We start from the raw sequence: 10,858 nt of genomic DNA, 5'->3' as shown, positions 1-10,858 counted from the left end.
CGAAATGTGACATTTAGAACCGTCACAATTTACCTTCAAAATAAAATTTCTTCCGCTTTTTGTTCCCTCCATAACCTTAATCTTTTCCAAAGTTTTCATTTTTCCCTCTTCGATATTCTTGAAAATGTACCTCTTTCACTCAACCTCTAAAAAACCTTCACTCCCGCCCCGATCCTCTTTCAGTCTTCACATTCTTCTTAACCATCTCAACCCCATTTTGTAAACCCTTTCCTCTCACCCTCACCGCAATCGTAAACCCTTCCTCTCACCCTCACCACAAACGTTCCCCAGTTGTATTTCGTAAACCCTCACTCACCGCCCCATTTCGTTATCTCAAATTTCAGACATAAATTGAGAGAGATAACATTGCATCGTTGCAGTGGCGCGCCCAATGGCTCTGGGAATCTCCAATATTCTGCACTGCCCCAAATTGAGTTTCTCTCGTAACAATCTCCGTCCCAAAATTTCAACCTCTCTCAGGTCATCCATTTTCTCTCTCTCTCTCTCTCTCTCTCTCTCTATCCATTAGCAAGAATCGAAGAACGAATTTAGTTTTCGTTCAAATTAATTTGTTTTTCGCATACCACACATTTCTAGGGTTAATAAAATGTAATTCGGTGTCGATTTTCAGGTTTACCCAGACAACAACATGGAGTGAAAGAAAGATTATCTGTGCTGCTGCATCTGTGACAGGGAGCTTTAATTCCGATGGTGACTTTAATCCTTATGAGGTAAAGAGTAAAATCTACTCTGTAATTAGTTCACACTTTGAAATTTGAAGTTGTTTGAATTGTATCTTAGTTTCTGTGATGTGATGTAGGTGCTAGGTGTAAGCCATATTGAGAAATTTGACATGGTCAAGGCAACTAATCGGAAAAAGGGCGTAACTATTTTAAGGGTTGTTGTAGGTTTTATTTTACTATTTGTATTTTATTATAATATCTAAACTGGATTTGAGAATAGTGGTTTGAGTTGCATATAGTTAGTTGTGTTGTTTAACAGCATTATAGCTTTTGAATTTGAATGTTAGATTTTAGGAACACGTGGATATGGTAGAATGGTCATCAAATGATCTTTCTAGCCACTGTGCTTGGTACTGGAATCTTAGGTTATTGGTTTTAAAAGCTTTTCCCTCCTGGAATCTATTTGGAAGCATATTGCAACCATTCGTTGTAGCAGCGATGATGCCATGCTATTTATAATCCTTCCCTCTTCAAATTAGTTGCTTAATTGCATTTATTTTGTTGCAGAAATGTTGGTGATGGAGTAGTGGGCAATGCTTAAGTGAAGTAATTCATCTTCTGATGCCTGTGGACAAAACCAATGGTCATTTGGCTACATGTTGATTACAGTTTCTGTCACTGCATGTAATAAATTGGTGTCGCTGTGATTAATTAAGGAAATGTTAGATTTTAGAAAGTTCTCCAATTTATGGTTTTTCAATTTTGTTATATCAATTGGTACATGAGGTTTTTAAGTGAATGAAGTCCACTAAAAAATACTCTAGCCTTAAACAACAGAGGAAGGTCCTAAAATTGGTTTAAAATCTACCATCAAATAGAGTCAAACAATTCTGTTGTTTATCTCCAGAACTGGGTGCTCTCATATGCACACTAGCTTTATTTATTTTTTCCTAAATTCCGAGGTAATTTTCTTCTGACTTGATAAAATGCAAAAGGTGAAAACATCCTAATGAGCTTTATAATGGTGAATTGGCCATGAAAACACACATATTCATGCATTCATACTGTGAAATTGTGTTTACATGCAACATTTTATAATTTTATAATTTTATAATGCAGCATTTTGATTCTGGCAAGGTCTGATCAATTTCAAAGTCAATGAGTTCAGCAACCTCATGCAAGGTAGTGAGTCTTTCCTTAGCTTTCAGCAGAGTTGGCTGTTTTCCAAAGAGAGTAATTTGCATGAAGGTTGTGACCAATGGAACCATGTTAGTCCCAAAAGCACCACAGACATGCGCCTGGTCCAAAATTTCAGTTGCTCTGAAATTGCTACTTGCTATAGCTCCATGTTCAAAGGTGCAAAAGAGAAGCAACAACATGGTGAAAGTTCATCTTCTGGGTTGCTATACTCAGAACCAAATGCCCATAGTGATAGCCTAAATGAGTCAGCAGCACAAGATTTAGTCTTGAGAAAGCGATATTTTATGGTATTAATCATTGCTTTCTTAATCACATCTAGCTTCTTTTTATACATTTATTTAGCATTAGTTCATAAGAAGTACATTAAATTAATTAGAATGGAAGAATGATTTTGGTGTTTATAGGGAGAGACCATGCAAGCTGCCAATGCCAAGAAGCCATGCACAACTACAAGTAAAGCAACAAAACCAAAGTGAAGCCCACTCAAGGATCCTCAAAATGTTGCTGCCAAGGTTTGCTTAATTACTTCAAACCTAAGTTAAATTATGTATGTCGCATATATGTTCCATGTTTTGATTGCAAATTAAGAAAACTTAAATATAAGCTCAATGCTGATAGAATGTTTGTACGAGTGTATCACAGAACAGAAGAGAGAGAATAAGTGAGCGGCTTAAGACACTCCAAGAATTGGTCCCTAACGGCTCCAAGGTAGATTTTTCAAACTAGTTTGAAATGCTGCATTCTTTTGCATTTCCTTTGCAACAATATCTAGGATTATGATTTAATTCCATTGATGGATTATTATTGTTATGATGAATGACAGTTAATGAACATAAAATTTCTCTATTACTATTATAATACTAACAATAATTAATATTTATTTTTAATTTTAATTCCAATTCTTTGCTATATTTTAAAGTATTTTTGAAAGATTATTTTTTAAAGTGACTAATTTATCCTTTAAATTTTTTTTATTTGTTTCAATTTATTCCTTATAACAAATTTGTTTGCAGGTCCACTGGCCTTTGAAAACGAGGAATACAATGGGAGCTTACCTAATTTGAAATTGAAACGACAAAGGTTGAGTATGCATACATGTCTAGACACTTACCTGTTACCTGAATTAGATATATTAATATATAACACTGATTTCATTTGTTATGTAGTTATTCCATCTACAACTTTCTTTGTTGCAAGCTTCACTTTCCTCCTATTTTAAATAATTAATTTGTCACATGTTATTTTTTCTTTCTCTCTTTTCTAAAATAATTCATTTATTTTTTAAAATTTGAAAATTAACTCTAAACATATTTTAATTAATTTCAGGCACCGGATGATGGAAGTCGTACTTCATCATTGAACCAGAATATTATTGGATCAAGTGGAGGCAACAAGACAAATTAGAATTAGGACTATGACATTAGTTGTAATATATTCAAATAAAATTTACATTTTGACAATTTAATTTAATTGTTTTTTGGATTAGTTTGACATTATAAACTTTGTTATCTTAATGAATGAATAAAATCATTTCTTATTATTATATTTATCAATTTTAATTATATTATGAGGTATAATTTTATTATAAAATTAATTTATCTTATAATTTAATTATATTATGAAATTTAATTACGTACTGAAATTTAATTATAATATAAAATTAAATAATATTATGAAATCAAATTATAAAACAAAATTAAATTAATTTTTATAAATATTAAAATTTAAATTAAATTCATATTATATCGTATTAAGTGGCAGTTAAAACTGCCACTATTTACGTTAGAATTGGTGTACCCAGTTTCAAAATTACGACATTTATAACTAACGTCAATTACACGCTTAAAACCGCCACTTTATACAATGCATAATATGGCGTCTGCTACAACGGTTCTTAATTGACCGCCACATTAAACTTTGTGGCGGCAAGAAGCGGCGGTTAAAAACGTCAGTTTTTACGAAAATAACCGCCGCATTATACACGTTTTTTTGTAGTGATCTAGGAAAATGACCTAAGGGCACTAATACTTCATTTTTTGCACTACAAGAAAATTATTAAATAGAAACTAACTTTAGAGACCAAAGATAATTAGTTGTTATATTTACTAAATTAGATACTATTTTAAAGACTAAAAAAATTATTGGTATCTAAATTAGTTTCTATTATTGATAAATAGTTACTAAATTAGTATGTAATTAGCTACCAAAGTTTTAGCTACCAACTCTAAAATTGGTTTCTATTTAATAATTTTCTAGTAGTGTTGTTGGGTCCATAAACTTGATAACCCACAAAAATTGGAAGATTATAAACCAATCCCTCACTTGTAGGGTGCATATACAAATTAGTATAAGATCCTAGCAAAAGGGTTACAGAGTGTTCTCCAAAAGGTCATAGATTTATTAGACAATGTTCTAGTGGCTAATGAAGTTATAAATGAAATAAGAAGAAAGAAGGAGGAATGTATTATACTAAAAGTGAACTTTGAAAAGGCGTACGACTCTGGAAATTGGGATTCCTACTTTATATGATGGAAAAACTAGATTTAGTGCCAAATGGATCAAATGGATTGGAGGATGTCTTGAATCATCAACATTATTTATTTTAGTAAATGGTAGCCCTACGGAGGAGTTCAAATTAGAAAATGGATTAAGACAGGGTGACTCTCTGACACCTTTTGTTTTCCTTATTGTGGTAGAAGGCTTAGTTGGAGTTGTGACATAGACAAAAAAAAAAGGTTTTTTTCAAGGGATTCGACTAGGTAACAATGTCCTTAAGGTTAGTATGTTACAATTTGCAGATGACACCTTGTTTATATGTAAGGCACAAACTAATAACATTGTGCTAATTAAAAGTATTCTAAAGATAAACTTTCATGAGACAAAGATAGATAGGAGGTTTGGGAGTACAACAACCAAAGTTACTTAGACTTTATATAATTTAATTACCCTATCATGGATATCCCATTTATATATCATGCGAGGGAAAACTATATGAATTTTTTTTTTTTTGGAAAGAGATGGTAACTAAAATTAAAAGGAGATTAGCTAAATGGAAAGGGAAACATATATGTTGCTAGGGTCACCTTAATAAAATTTGTGTTATCTATTATGCCTTTATATTATTTATCCTTGTTTAAAATGCCAAATAATGTATGAAAATAAATTGTGAAAATCAAGAGAGATATTTTGTCGGGGTGGGATATGAAGGTAGGAAAATAGCATGGGTTAGTTGGAAAGTTATTTGCAAACCTAAGAAAGTAGGTGATTTAGGTATTAAAGATATGAGATGTTTCAATAGAGCTTTGCTAGGTCAATGGGTTTGAAGATTGGGAAAGGAAGAGAGCAAACTACGGATATATGTTTTAAAATCAAAATATGGCACATGGCGTTCAATATTGGACCGTAAGGATAGCATATACAACTCAATGTGGTGGAGGGACCTTAAGAGAGCCTGTGGTTATGGTGAAGGAGAAAAATGGTTTATGGACAACATAATAATGCAATTGAGGAAGGTTCTATTTTGAAATGATACTTGGTTAGGTGAAAAACCATTAAGAGACAAAATACCCCAGATTATACACTAACTTTGAACGAAAAAGACATAAAGATATGTGAGTTAGGTACTTGGCAAGGGAATCAATGGATTTGGTCACTTAGGTGGAGGAGGGAATGGTTTCAATGGAAAGTCTATGGTGTGTGAATTGTTACAGAAACTTGACATAACCATTGTACATAGACAAAATTTGGATGAATGGATTTGGAAGTTTGATGAAAAAATAGGTTATACTATGATATTTGCATCTAGTTTGTTACAAATAACTTGGTTGAGGAGGAGATAACATCTATATAAGTTTTTGAAATATTAAAGCACTACCCCCAATTTTGTTTTTGTATGGAGAATGTTTCAAAACAAACTAGCTACACTTGATAACTTAACCTTTAGAAGTATCCTTGTGCATACACATGTGCTATGTGTGATCATGTAGAAAAATCTACTAGTCACTTTTATTCTCTTGTCAGATGGCTAATAAAATATGGAATTTGTGTGATAATTGGTTAAGAATTATATCAACGCATCATAAAAATGCTAAACTACATTTTCTTGGCAATGTTTGTTAGAATATATGGCCTTAAACGAGAGGGGAGTGAATTGTTTAAAAAGGGGTTTTTGAAAACTTTTTCAGCTAGAAGAAAATCCTTTGTATGAAACTCAATCAGAAATTCAGTTAACCAAGCTATAAAACACAAAACAGCAAAGCACCAGAAACACAATCGGTTGTTTCTTCGAAACAATCGGTTGTTTATACCAGCAAAGCAATAACAAATGAATTTAAATGAGTTTAAGGGAAGAAAGAGATACACAAACAATTTATACTGGTTCACTCTTAAACTAAGAGCTACATCCAGTCCCCAGAAGCCACTGTGCAATCCACTAAGCAATCAAAACAGATTACACACAAAACCACCAAAGAAGTGACCTTGAACCCTTCAAGAAACACACTTCCTTTGGCACAACACACACCAAGAATGTTGATCTTGACAACCTCAAGAGCACACAACACTCCTTGGCAACAATACCAGGATTTACAAAATGTTTAGAATGAATTACACTTGTTTACTGAACAATCTGAAATCAATACAGATGTAATCCTATTCCACTCTCTCTTGAGAAAACCCAAAGCTTGATGTGAATGTTCAAAACTTGAAAACAATCTTTCTCAACTGAAAAACTCAAATATGTTTTTCTTGTTTGTTATAAAACATAACCAAATTATTTATAGCTTTCAAAGATTGGTCAAAGCATTTAATAGATGAGCGTATTCAGTTGAAAATCATTTAAAGCACACTCAACTAGCAAAACATAATTCTATTAGGATTTTCAAAGAAACAATCGATTGAAACCACAAAACAATCGATTGTTTTGGTTTGACAGCAAGTCAACAAACCAAAACAGTTTTCAACCCTTTTAAAAATACCTAAGAGCAAAACAATTGGTTGTTTCGACAAAACAACAGGTTGTTTTTCACTTAGTTTGAAAAACACTTTAAACTCAAAAAGGTTTTAAAACACATTAGCTTTAGATTCAACAAATAGTGATTACACAAATAAACTACCCAGATCCTATCCTAAACACAACAACAACTCCCAGCCTTGCATCAAACACTTGGATTTGGATTCTTCAAAGCCTTTGATCACTCTTGATCAACAATCTCCCCCTATTTGATGAAGACAAATCCTTGTTGCTTTTGTTGGACTTTGTTTGAATCTGAAACAGTTCATGGAAAACAAAACTTATGCAATACACAACATCTTTAGCAGCAGGTTAGAATAACACATTTAGCTTGTTTTCTGCATAACCATTACAGCAGAGAAAACCAGCCAAAAAGGAAAACCACTTTCAAACTATAAAACATCATCAACAACAACAGAATAAAAACCACTTAAGCAGATAAAGTTTGCAGAGTTTTAGACAACACAACACAAATTTCTCCCCCTATTTGTCTTCACAAATAGACTTTAGGAAGAGATAAGACAGAATTTGTTCCAGATAAAACAGAATATAAAAAGAAAGAGCAGTAAAGCTTCCACATAGCAAAAACAATCGGTTGTCCCGAGCATTCAACTGGTTCTTTTTCTACAGTCATCCTTGCCATATTGCAGCTCAAAGATCTGGTTCTGAACAACTTCAAATTGTTCATTCAGGGTCTGAAAGTGAGTGTCCATGCTCTGGAATCTGTTGTCAATGTTTTGGAAATTTGTAACACAAAGATCATAGAGATTTCTTTGATTTTCAGCAAAGCTATCAAGTTTATCCACCATGTATCTTTCAAAAGAAGACATTGAGGGAATCCCATCCCTTTGATGTCCAACACTTGTTCCAGCATCAAAGTCAGTTGCAGGTTGTTCTTCATTGTGAATATTCATATCAGCAGCTTGATCTTCTTCATCAAAATCAGCAGCTGTAGCACTTGAGGAACCACCATGATCACCATCTTTGCTTACCCATCTTCCATTTATCTTGGTGAAACCCATTTTTCTTAGTGAACCATTGTTCACTTCTTGTGTTGATTTTACCAACTCGGAGGTTTCATCTTCAAGATTCACTTCAAAATAGAGTAGAAATTTATAAATTAAAACAACATAGGGGTAATGGTAGTCACTTAACCTCATGGACTTTTGCATATGCTCTTTGATGATATGAATCCAATTGATCTTGACTTTCTTCATGATGTAGTAGATATAGACAAGATCTTCTTCTGTTAAAACAAAATGGTTGCTCCCCCTTGGAGTTAGAATCCAAGTGACAATGAGAGCCAACACCCTCTCATCTAATTTCAATCCTCCGACTAAACAAGTTCTTACTTGAGCTTATAGATTCTTCAAACAACTTTTGTAGTATTGAATCTTGTTGAAATCTTCCACAACACCAATGTTTCCTTTATTGATTCTAAGACCAGCATACTTTAACCCAGTTACAACAGTCCATACATCATGGGTAATCTCCATGTGAAACAAGATTGTTTCCTTCAAACTTTAAATTTGTGTAGAACACCCGAATTAAATTTGGATAAATGTTCCCCTTCACCTCCAAGAACCTCTTTAGCGGCTGATCCTTGAGAAGCCTTCTCACATTGTCCAGATTTTGGCTTTTCAACCAATCAAAGGAGACAACTTTTGGATTGTTCATCACTTTTGTACTTGTCTCAAAACGATACCTCTCAATTAATTCATTATCTCCTAAAAACCAGCCCTCAAGCCTTCCTCCTTACCTCACAACCCTCGTTTTGATCCTCTTGGATGTAAGTGGAGTGGAATCCATGAGAGCAGAATGAGACAAAGGCACACACACAAGGAGAGAAAGAGATGTTGCAAGAGATGAGCCAATTGGTTGTTTTTGTGAAGGAAAACAACTGCAACAGATTTTATAGCAAAGGAGAAACCTTCAGTCTTCAAGAAAGGAAACTGGTCCAAGCTCTGCACAGAAAACGTCAGCATAGAGCAAAAAAGCACATGGTCAGTACATGTGACTTTTGACTAGACATAAAGGCTCTTGAATTTTCAAGATATGGAATATATTCCTTTATGACAACTTGTAACTTCCTCCAGAACCAAATCAGGCTTTCAAGACTACTTTATTGTATCAAGATCCCTTTATTATTGAGATCTGCAACAGACAAAATGTTTAGAGAAATTAAATCAATTATTCCCAGTGCTGTCAGAGGAGAAATAATCGGTTGTTTTTCTGCAACAGTTTAACAGAATGTGAGTTTCAGACATAGACTGAGAGAGGTTCAAAACAGATGTAATTGCTCATTTGAAAAAGAAGAATAAATTAATCATGAATCAGTAAATAAAAAGCAAATATAAGGAAGGTCTTATCCTTTTATGAAGTCCCTTCAATGATTCATTGTTTGTGATCAAGAATGCTTCTTTTGGCTTTTGAAATAGCTTGGACTGGTACTTACCCTCAATTCAGTTCCAGTCACAATCCTTTTCTTCCAAGATCGTGATCAGATAACTCAGAGCTTCATGTTTCTCTAGTATCCCTGCATCAAAATGAATTCAAGCAACAATATTTGGTCCCCTTACAAATGTGGGTCCATTTGATTTATTTTTGTCATTTGAAACCTCACAACCTTTGGGAATCCATTTCATGAAACCTCTAGGAACAAAATATTTCCTTATTTTACAGAATCTAATTGAATGGCCTCTTTTCATGCAATAAAAGCATGTAACAACCGGTTGTTTCGACTTAACAATCGGTTGTTTTACTGACAGTTTTGAAAAAGTCTTTGAAAACTTATCTTGCTTGTTCTGTGGATTAAAACCTAATCCAGCTCTTCCAAAAACACAATTTTGAGATGCCAAGACATTCTCAAAGTTGGATTTACCCTTTGAAAGCTTATCCACAGTTCTAACAAGATAATGAACTTTCTTTTCAAGATTTTCACAGTTTTCACAAACAAGAGAGTCACACACATGAGAAGAGTTTTTGCAATGTTTTTCAAACTTTTCAAAATCAATTTTTGATTTTTCCAGCTCTTCTTCATGTGTCTTAACCCTCTTTTCAAGCCAGTTGTTCAACCTTTTCAATCGGTTGTTTGAGAGAACCAATCAGTTAGCTTCTTCATGAGTTTCTTGAAAAGCTTGAAGCAATTTACTATAATTTTTAGCACTTAGGGAAGCACATGAACTTACACTGCTTGAGCTGCTTGACTCATCATCTCCTTCTGCAATTAAGAATATGTTAGCTTTTTCATCTTCACTTGATGAGGAGCTTGATGAGGATACTTCATTTTCATCCCAAGCAATATATGCCCTTCTTGATTTTCCTTTCTTTTCCTTGTAGCTTGACTTCTTTTCATTGCTTTCTTTATTTGGGTAATCAGCTTTATATGTCGTTGTTCACCACAACCAAAGGAAGTATAATTGTTAGAATTGAAATCACTAGTTTTCTTGTTTCCATACCTTTCTTTGTTGCGATTTCTCTTCAAGAATCTACTAAACTTTTTGGACAGTAAGCTAAGGTTTTCTTCCTCACTTGAATCTTGTTTGCTTTTGTGCTTGGCAGCTTTCAAGGCAATGCTTCTCACATGCTTGTCTTCACTTTCTTGAACATTGAGTTTATTCATCTCTAACTCATTTTCTCTAAGCTTACCAAACAATGAAGCCGTTGTCAAGGATGTTAAATCTTTTGATTCAGAAATTGTTGTTACCTTAGGTTGCCAAGATCTGTCAAGGCACTTGAGAATCTGGATGTTTAGTTCTTCTTTATCAAAGGTTTTCCCAAGGCTCATTAGATGGTTGATGATGTGAGTGAACCTCTTTTGCATTTCAGCAATAGATTCTCCCTTAAACATTCTGAACATTTAATACACTTGTATTAGAGTATGTTTACTTGCTCTCTTCACATCATTTGTTCCTTCATGGGTGACTTCCAAAGTGTCCCACATTTCCTTGGCCGATGAACATTG

At 33.7% G+C, this 10,858-nt stretch overlaps 1 long non-coding RNA gene across 8 annotated transcripts; it reads left to right on the top strand.

Moving 5' to 3' along the window:
- The first annotated feature begins 457 nt into the window (after window positions 1-457).
- Window positions 458-2,165, top strand: LOC137834221 (uncharacterized). 8 transcript variants are annotated; one of them, XR_016520775.1, is made up of 5 exons: window positions 458-480; window positions 632-731; window positions 821-898; window positions 1,251-1,289; window positions 1,821-2,165. It is a non-coding gene; the product is annotated as an uncharacterized LOC137834221 (long non-coding RNA). The 8 variants fall into 8 exon arrangements; XR_016520770.1 differs by having other exon boundaries at window positions 1,251-2,165; XR_016520771.1 differs by having other exon boundaries at window positions 821-904; window positions 1,251-2,165.
- The last annotated feature ends 8,693 nt before the right edge of the window (window positions 2,166-10,858 follow it).

Source organism: Phaseolus vulgaris, chromosome 5 (assembly GCF_051622355.1).
Source record: "Phaseolus vulgaris cultivar YP4 chromosome 5, ASM5162235v1, whole genome shotgun sequence".
NCBI lineage: Eukaryota > Viridiplantae > Streptophyta > Magnoliopsida > Fabales > Fabaceae > Phaseolus > Phaseolus vulgaris.
Note: the sequence above shows the minus strand (reverse complement) of the source record. Positions and strands in the feature narration are given on the sequence as shown.